A 9,840-nucleotide genomic window follows, 5' to 3' on the forward strand; every position below is an offset into this window, starting at 1 on the left:
TTGTTCGGACGCCTGCTTAAGGGTTAATTCCTCTTGCTCACTCTCCTCCTCACCCCCAGAAGGGCGACTCTTACGCTGAGCCTGTGAGGGGTTATTTTTAAGGGGTTTTGAAACATCAGAATGGTCTATTCTAGCATACTCTTTCAGTTTTTCAGCTGCTCCCGACCCCTTGGAACGACTGATTTCAATAGCAATATGGCACAGCCAGATATTAAGAGCTGTACACTCCGGAGCCCTCTGATTCAAAGTTATAGACGTAGCAGGGCTATCATATAGTGGCAGCAGAGCCCCAAGAGCAGCACAGATCTGAAGGGTCACGCAGGGAGGCAATGTCCAGCTCCGAGCAGCAAACAAGGGCCCTTATGACCCGGGGGGAGACCCGCAGCGCCTCACAGGGACAGCAGCCAGAGAGGGATCCAAAGCCCTTAAAGTAATAGTGCTGGCAGGCCAGGTGACTTAACAAAGAGGAACGCAGGGCCCAATTTTTCAGAGCACACACCGCTTGTTCCCCACAGATCTTCAGGGTTATGTGCTCACCGTCTGTCAGCACTCCAGCGATGGGAACCAGCGCCGTGTCTCTCACAGGCAGAGCGCGCGCTTCCAAACATGGCCGCCGCCTCGTGCAGGCCCCGCCGGTCGCCCCGGTCTTCACAGCTGTCAGCAGCGTTCTCCCGCGGGGGTCCAGGAGTGCCCCTGAGTCCATAGGGGTCCGAAGACTGGCAAATATGTCGCGGTGGTAAGGGTCCGCAGGTCGGATATCTTCAGGATGCCAGGAGCTCTAAGTGCGTCCTCTCTCCACCGCTACATAGCCACGCCATGATTTTGGTGTCATTAGATTGGTTAGAAATTAATGAACACTGTGCTGCAAGTGGCTGCTGTGAGGAGAGATGATTTTCTTTACCCCTGTTTCCAAAGAGTGTGGTGGAGTGTATAGTATCCAATTATAGCATGTCTTTCATTTTAGCACAGCAGTATAAGAAATGAAAGTTGCACTTTGATTGGTTGTTAGGAGCAGTAAAGAGGTTTTTTTTTTCTTGTCACAGTTCAGAAGTGTGTTAGTGTCCGTCGCAACCAATCAGAGCACAGCTTTCATTTTACCTCAGTAGGATAGGAACTGAAAGCTGCACTGTGGTTACTATGGAGAGCAAGAGTTCATAAAGAGTATGGTGGTGTGCTTACCACAATTCTTTTCAGTAATTAACCCTCCGTCAGGCGCAATATAGATTCTCCTCAGTTCATGCGCAATGTGCCTGACAAGCACAGGTCAGAAAACCACCTATAGTAGCTACATATTTCAATTTCAGGACTATAGAAGTAGTCAGTGACCTTCATAGGAATGTATTAAAAGAGATTACACCAAATCAGATGCAAAAAAAAACATTTATTAACCATAAACTTATTAAAACTAAAAGTACCACTTTTCGGTAGTACCGCCAAATAGGCTCCAGTTATCTTTACTTAACTATTGCTTAAATATAAAATTATGGAAAAAAACTTAAAGGATATTGCACTTAGATGTTACTTAATTATTTTCTACTCATCTTCAGTGGTTTCAATTGCAGCAGAAGCAGCACAGGTACACTTAGAAAAGCAAGGCTGGCAGACGAAAGTTGCATGGGAAAGGCAGATTGATTCTTTACATATTTTGTAGTCATATTTAGAAAGCCTTCTGAAACCAGATACAAATGAGCAGGTAGTACAACTGCGTCTTTTAGAAGGTGGTAGAGTCGGTGTTTGTTCTGGAACGTCCTTGGGACGTCCTTTGTATTTTTATCTTTGCCCAAATAATAAGCTAGATCTGTGTCTGTTTCCTCTGTATCAGTGTCATCACCATCCTGCTCTGTTCCAGAATCAGTGTTACATTCTGCTACCTCATCTTCAGATGAAATGTCACTAGATTCCTCTAAATCCTCAGTTACTGCTGGTTCTTCCTCATCATCTTCTAACAAAAAAATCTTCATTTCTTCTAAATGAAGGGGTTTAGATGAATCATACTGTTTTCTGGCCATTGCAGCAGAAAATCTGAAGCAAGACAGAAAGAGTATGTGTTAGGGCGCAATGTGCCTTAGAAGCCACCCTCCTTTTGTCTAAGAAAACAGTACTTATGTACACTAACTTAGCATTAATCCTTCATAAAACAAGCTAAATACACAATCGTGATGAATAAAAAAAGAAAATACTAACCTTTCAATTTGTGTTGAAATCAGGCGCAATGTGCCTGAGAAGCCAAAGTGTTGATATCTGCTCACTAGAAGGTCTGCTGAGTCACTGTGATATCAGGTTTCACAGAGCCTGTAGAGTCAGGAGATAACTAGGAGGGGTGGGGTTTTCTGATAAGTGGGCAAGGAGAGAGAAGTGAAACTAATTACTGTGTGCCTGTCAGATCTATTGCGCCTGATGGAGGGTTTTAATGGTTGTGGTGGATTAAGCTTCTGTTTTTAATAATGTGATCGAAATGGCTACAACTTGGTGTCATAATTCACCCAACAACTTTTGCTACATTTGCGGTTGTTATGTAGTGAAGGAACATTACGGACTTTGTTATAAAAAATGTATTATGCGCACTATATGCATATAGTGTAAAACTAGGTGATCTGGACAAGTTGTGGGCTTTACATGTAGTGTGTTATGTGTAGAAAAACTATGACAGTGGTCTATAGGGAAGAAAGAGAGCTTTTGTTTTAGCGTCCCTATGATCTGCAGGGAAATGCGAAATCATAATGATGACTGCTACTTTTGTAACCATCCCTCCCATCAGCAATTCGCCCTGTTCCTCACTGTCCAAGAATACCTGTCCCTTCACCTTCGGAGTAACTTGAAGATACATCAGATTCAGAACATGAAGAGCAGGATTCTGATGAAGACTTTCACGCTAGTCCCAACGAGACACAGCTTTTTTCACAGTTTGAATTAAATGACAGTCAGGGACTTGAACTTTCCTAAACATTCTGCAGAAATTTTAGGCTCCAAATTAGAGGAAAAGAACATCCTAGCTCCTGTTTTTCATGGCACAGAAGCAGAGAAAATAAATTACTTCCATCAGGGGTGGATTAAGGGTAGCCAGGGCCCCGGGCTGTTCAGACTCTGTGGGTCCCCCGGTCATGTGACAGGGTCGGGAAAGTCACTAGTTTTCATGACGCATACAGTGCGTCAAGGGGTGGGAAGGGGTTAAATACTGAGGTAAAAAACTCAGCAAATACACAACATGTGCACTAGGCCTCACAAATACTGAGGTAAAAAACACCAAATACTCGGAGATCCAAGATGGCCGCCGAAGGAATAGGACACGCTCAGCTGAGCTCCTGCTCCATCTGAAGCAATCCTCCACATCCAGCCTCAGAACCGGTGACAAAAGTGTCCCGAGACTACCAAGACCATCAAGCCTTATTGGAGGCTGCCTTATTACTGGACTAGAGCCTGTCTGCTCACTAGCAGAGGAATTTTCCTCCGACACATGTGAGAAGTAAAGGAGCACAGGGCAGGAGCAAGGCCCAGAAGGTCTGGATCTCCCTACAACTAACGCTCACTGCGGGTGGGCTGGAAGGTGAGGAGTCGGAAGAGCGTCGCATGACAGTGGAGAAAGCAGGTACCTGAGAGGGAAGCTCACGGAGCGCTGAGGACCGGGCGCGCTGCAGACGGCGGGAAACAGGAGGCGCGGGACTGGAGTTCCCCTCCGGGAAGCCCGGCGTCCCCCTTCTGTTGCAGCTAATCTAGCCATCCGTAGGCACAACAGCAGATCCTGCTTATTACCCCCTCGATTTCAGAAAGACTGAGGAGACGGCGCTTTCAGGAGGTGGGTGAAGGGTGACACAAGGGGGTGAATGTTTGCCCTGGCAGAGCGGCAAGTTACAAGCGTCGCTGAAACCTGCAAATAGGCTCTGGAGGAGGCCAAATCATTCTAAACTTATTCAGCGCCACAAAGCATAATCACCCCTGCGGTGGGCCCTCTCCCCCCTCAAACGGAGGATACACATAGTGGAGGACGAATATTAGCATAAATCACCTTCTTCCATATATACTAGGGATAATGCCGTATAGGGCAGCTCCCACAGAGCTGTCGGGCGCACTTTTCTGATTACTGGTTCACTCTACCTATATATGTCATGTCTTAGAGACCGAACATTGTGCCCACCGGGGATAAAAGTATATTAAAGTTCCATAGAGACCAGGAGAACCAAGGCTCTTATAAGACACACGGGAGCCAAATTCCCTCTCATAAAATAATGTCCATTGCTGAAGAAATCGCCAAGTAGCTGATAAACAACTATTTTTTCATGTATTAAACCACATTACTATCTGTGCCACTGTAAACTTTAAGGGTATGTGCACACTCTGCGGATTCCGCTGTGGTTCCGGCCGCTGTGAACCCGCAGCAGTTTTAGCTGCGGTGTACAGTACCATTCAAATGAATGGTAAACAAAAACCGCTGTGTAGTCGGTGCGGATAAATCCGCGCAGATTTCCTGCGGTTTTGAAACCGCAGAAAGAATTGACATGTCAATTCTTTCTGTGGAATCCGCAGCGGTTTCCTATCTCCACCATTGTGGAGATGGTGAAACCGCAGGCTAAACCGCAGATAATCCGCAGGTGTTTTGACCTGCGGTTTTATCTGCGGTTTTTGCAAAATCCGTGCTGATTAATCCGCAGCGGATTCTGCAGCGTCTGCACACACCCTAAGAGAAAATTACATGTGATCCCCATCTAGTGGTGCATCCGGGATATTGCAGCTGAGAAATACCTCTGCATTCCTGTCTCTTGTCTACCACAAGATTTCACATTTAACAGTTTCAATTTCTGCCCACGGTCTTCAGTGTTGAAGTGCACTACATTAACAAAAACGGACCATGGTCAAGATTGGAAGATCAACAAACACATACGCCAATAAGGGGACACAGACAACCAAAAAGATGGAAAAATTTATCATAAAACAAAGTGGTCCAAAACAAGGACTGCTGCAGCATAAAGACTCCGGTGATGACCCAGAACTGGATGAATCGCAGGAGGATTCCTCTGATTTAGTGGACTCAGATGAACCAATTTTTAGAAGCTTCATTAAAAATATTTTATCTTCAGCCTTGGCCCCCTTAGCTAAGATTTATCAACAATTAAAAAGGACATTCAGCAGATAGGCGCTAGAGTGGAGGAGCTGGAGGAGACGCAGTCAAAGTTGTCCGCCTTTGCCGGGGAACTAAAATCAGGTCTTCAACAACAGGAGGAACATATTAACTCCCTCTATACAGCAATGGAGGACGTCGAAAACAGGAATAGAAGAAACAATCTAAGGGTCCGAGGTGTGCCTGAAGTGGCTGATCGAGAGGATGTTACAGCTATTCTTCAAGAACTCTTCTTGCCGTTGCTGGACCCGGAGGAGGGAAAGATGTTGATACTTGAGAGAGCACACAGAGCGCTGAAACCTAAGCCTAAAAAAGCAGAATTTCCAAGAGATATAATTTGCAGAATTCTTGACTTCCGCATGAAAGAGAAAATTCTCAAAAAATCAAGGGCAATAACTTTGGAATATAAGGCTATGTGCACACGTAGCGTTTTAAAACACTTACTAAAAACCGGACTCCTTTCCAGAAATCGCGCGTTTTTTTCCGCGTGATTTCACCGCAATTTTATCGCGATTATGATCGCGATTTTGCCGCGATTTTCGCGTGCGATATTCAATCACTTTCCAAGCGATTTGAAGCATCGCTTGGAAAGTGATTGACAGGTTGGTCACACTCGTCAAACATAGTGTTTGACAAGTGTGACCAGGTTTTTACTATTGAGGCCGCCTATGCGGCATCAATAGTAAAAGATAGGATGTTAAAATGCTAAAAAAAAAAAAAAAAAAAAAAAAAATCGGGGTATATTTACCTTCCGGCGTCCCGCGCTGCATTCCCGGGCCTCAGCGTTCCCAGTAATGCCTTGCGAGACCTGTGATGACGTAGTCTCGCGTTGCTATAGCGATCTCGCGAGACCGCTAGAGTCACACGAGACTACGTCATTGCAGGGCCTTGCCGCAAGGCATTACTGGGAACGCTTAGGCCGGGAATGCAACGCGGGACGCCGGAAGGTAAATATACCCCAATTTTTTATTTTTTTATTCTTTTTTTACAGGGGTATGGTACCCAGGGCCTGGAGGACAGTCTCCTCTCCTCCACACCGTGGGTACCAACCGCACATGAGACGCTTAACTTCCCGCATGGTGGGCATAGCCACATGCGGGAAGTAAGCGATTCTCATGCATTCCTATGGGTGCGGAATCGCGGCAATTCTTTGCGATTCCGCACAAAGAATGAGCATGCTGCGATTTTTTCCGCGATGCGATTCCGCCGCGGAAAAAAGCGCAGCATTAGCACAGCATGTGCGGAATGCCATAGGAATGCATGAGGGGGGCGTTCTGTACACGATTTTGAAGCGTTTTCGCGCCAAAAATCGCGGCAAAAACGCTTAAAAATCGCTACGTGTGCACACAGCCTAAAGGTTCAAGAATCCGTGTTTTCCAGGATCTGGCACCATCAACCTTGTCAAAAAGATACTTGTTGAAACCCTTTACAGATGCCCTCAAGCAGAGACAATTTCTCTTCCGCTGGCTTTTTCAATTTGGCATATTTATCACAGCAGATGGCAAGAGTTATACAGCCAAATCATCTTCTGACATCGCCAAAATATGTGCAGAACTAGATATTCAACTTGACCCGCTGCCTGACCTCTGCCTTGCCCGCACCAACTTCAGTCTTCTGGACCTGTCAACACAGGAACCCTGGAGAAGAGCGGACAACCCCAAAGAGCAAAGAAACAGAAAAAGACAAGCTGGAAAGCAACGTACCTCCAGTGATTGAATGGGGGACCCTAGTCCCTTATACATTTTTGCAATAACCTTTTCAGCTGGTCCACAATGACTGCCTTGTTAGAATCATAGAATCATAGAATCGTAAAGTTGGAAGGGACCTCCTGGGCCATCTGGTCCAACCCCCTGCTCAAAGCAGGATTTGCTAAATCATCCCAGTCAGATGTCTGTCCAGCCTCTGTTTGAAGACTTCCATTGAAGGAGAACTCACCACTTCTCGTGGCAGCCTGTTCCACTCATTGATCACTCTAACTGTCAAAAAGTTTTTTCTAATACCTAATCTGTGTCTCCTCCCATTCAGTTTCATCCCATTGCTTATAGTCTTTCCTTGTGCAAATGAGAATAAAGATGATCCTTCTGCAATGTGACAGCCCTTGAGATATTTGTAGACAGCTATTAAGTCTCCTCTCAGTCTTCTCTTTTGCAAGCTAAACATTCCCAAATCCTGCAACCTTTCCTCATAAGACAGGGTTTGCAGACCGGTCACCATTCTGGTCGCTCTTTTCTGAACTTGCTCCAGTTTGTTGATGTCTTTTTTAAAATGTGGTGCCCAAAACTGGACACAATATTCCAGATGAGGTCTGACCAAAGAGGAGTATAGGGAAATAATGACTTCACGTGATCTAGACTGTATGCTTCTGTTAATACATCCTAGAATTGCATTTGCCTTTTTTGCTGCTGCATCACACTGTTGACTCATATTCAGTCTGTGATCTATTATTATACCCAAGTCTTTTTCACATGTGCTGTTGCTTAGCCCTATTCATCCCATTCTGTAAATGCTTTTTTCATTTTTATTGCCCAGATGTAGTACTTTGCATTTTCCCTGTTAAAAACCATTCTGTTAGTTGCTGCCCACTGCTCCAGTTTATTTATATCTTTTTGAATCATCTCTCTCTCTTCTCTAGTATTAGCTATCCCTCCTAGCTTTGTGTCATCAGCAAATTTAATCAGTTTACCCTCAATTCCTTCATCTAAATCATTGATAAAGATGTTGAACAATACAGGGCCCAGGACAGAGCCCTGTGGTACCCCACTTGAGGCATTCTTCCAACTGGATGTGCAGCCATTTACGACCACTCTTTGGGTCCGATCACTAAGCCAGTTATGAATCCACCTAACAGTTGCCTTGTTCATTCCATACTTAGTCATTTTTTCAATAAGGATTGTACGAGATACTTTGTCAAATGCTTTGCTGAAGTCAAGATATACTATATCTACAGCATTTCCTTGATCCACTCAATCAGTGATTCCGTCATAGAAGGAAATTAAGTTAGTCTGACATGACTTATTAGTTTCAAACCCATGCTGACTCTGTTTAATCACTTCATTCTTATCCAGGTACTCACATACATGTTGTTTAATTTTTTGTTCAAAGATCTTTCCTGGTATAGAAGTCAGACTCACCGGCCTATAGTTGCCTGGGTCCACCTTCTTCCCCTTTTTGAAGATAGGAACAACATTTGCTCTTCTCCAGTCTTCTGGGACTTCTCCTGTTCTCCAAGAATTTTCAAAGATTATGGAGAGGGGTTAAAAAATTTCTTCTGCTATCTCCTTCAGTACTCTGGGGTGTAATTCATCTGGACCTGGAGACTTGAATTCATTTAGGTTAGCTAAGTGTTTCCTCACTATTTTTTTGTTTATAGATATCCTGGATTCTTCTATTCCCTTAATAGGACAGTGAAGAACAGTTGATGTTATATTTCCTTTCTGAGAGAAAACAGATGCAAAATAGGAATTTAAAAGTTCGGCCTTCTCAACATCCTGTCTTACCATTTCATCATTTTCATCCTGTAAAAATCCTATAGCATCTTTGACTTTTCTTTTACTTTTGACATATCCCCAAAATCCTTTATTATTGCTTTTGACATCTCTTGCAAGCCTCAATTCATTGTCAGCTTTAGATAATCTGATTTGTGCCCTGCAGGTTCTGCAGACAGCATTATATTCTTCTTTAGATATACCTCCCTCTTTCCATTTTATAAACATTTTTTCTTCCTTTTTAGCATGTGCTTAAGTTCTGTGTTCATCCATTCTGGTTTCCTTAAATGCTTCCTATTCTTCCCTCTTTTCGGAATTGTTAACAATTATGCTTTGAGAATTTCATTTTTCAAGATTTCCCATCCTTCCTGGACATTTTTGTCTTTAAGGATATCCAGCCATTGGAACGATTTGAAAAACTGAAAAATTATCATTTTTTCTTTTGTTACATTCCCCGATGGGTACTATAGTCTTGTTTGTAATTTTGCTTACTACAATGAAAGTTGTTGATGTTGGGCAACAAGCCCCTATCGTTGAACACATGTTAATGTTCTTATCTTTTGTCTTTCTTTCTCTCCCTTCCCCACCTGCCCCTTGTCCATCGGCGAGTCATCTCTCATCTCTATTTGAGTCCCGACGTCCACTAACCTGACATGGCTGACCGAACACAAGAGACGACAATAGCATCATACAACGTAAGAGGTTTGAATGCGCCAATTAAAAGAGCTAAGGTACTGGCACATATCAAGATGCTGAGGACTGACATTGCGCTTCTGCAGGAAACCCACTTCATACCGGAAAAAACCCCATGCTTCGAAAAACATTACTACAACACATTGTTCCACTCGTTCTCCTCTTCCAGAAAGGGGAGGGGAGTGGCAATCGCATTTGCAAAAAACACACCATTTCAATATCTGGATATGCTTCACCACAGGGAGAGTAGATTTATTTTCATAAAGGGGAAGCTGGCACACAAATTGGTCATAATAGGAAGCATCTATGCCCCCAACACAAAATAGGACACCTGGTTCTCCAGAATCATGAGAGAGGCCAGCCAATTCGCAGAAGGCACTTTGATCCTGGGAGGGGACCTTAATGTCCCCCTTGAACCACCAATAGATTCCTCTACCGGGAAATCTAGTGTTCCCAAAAATGCATTAAAATGCATCTGTTCAACCCTACTCTTAAATCAACTGATTGATGCTTGGAGATTTCTTCACCCTACTGTACGAGATTTCTCCC

This window comes from Dendrobates tinctorius, unplaced genomic scaffold, assembly GCF_039654945.1.
Source record: "Dendrobates tinctorius isolate UK_male_01 unplaced genomic scaffold, ASM3965494v1 ptg000081l, whole genome shotgun sequence".
Taxonomy (NCBI): domain Eukaryota; kingdom Metazoa; phylum Chordata; class Amphibia; order Anura; family Dendrobatidae; genus Dendrobates; species Dendrobates tinctorius.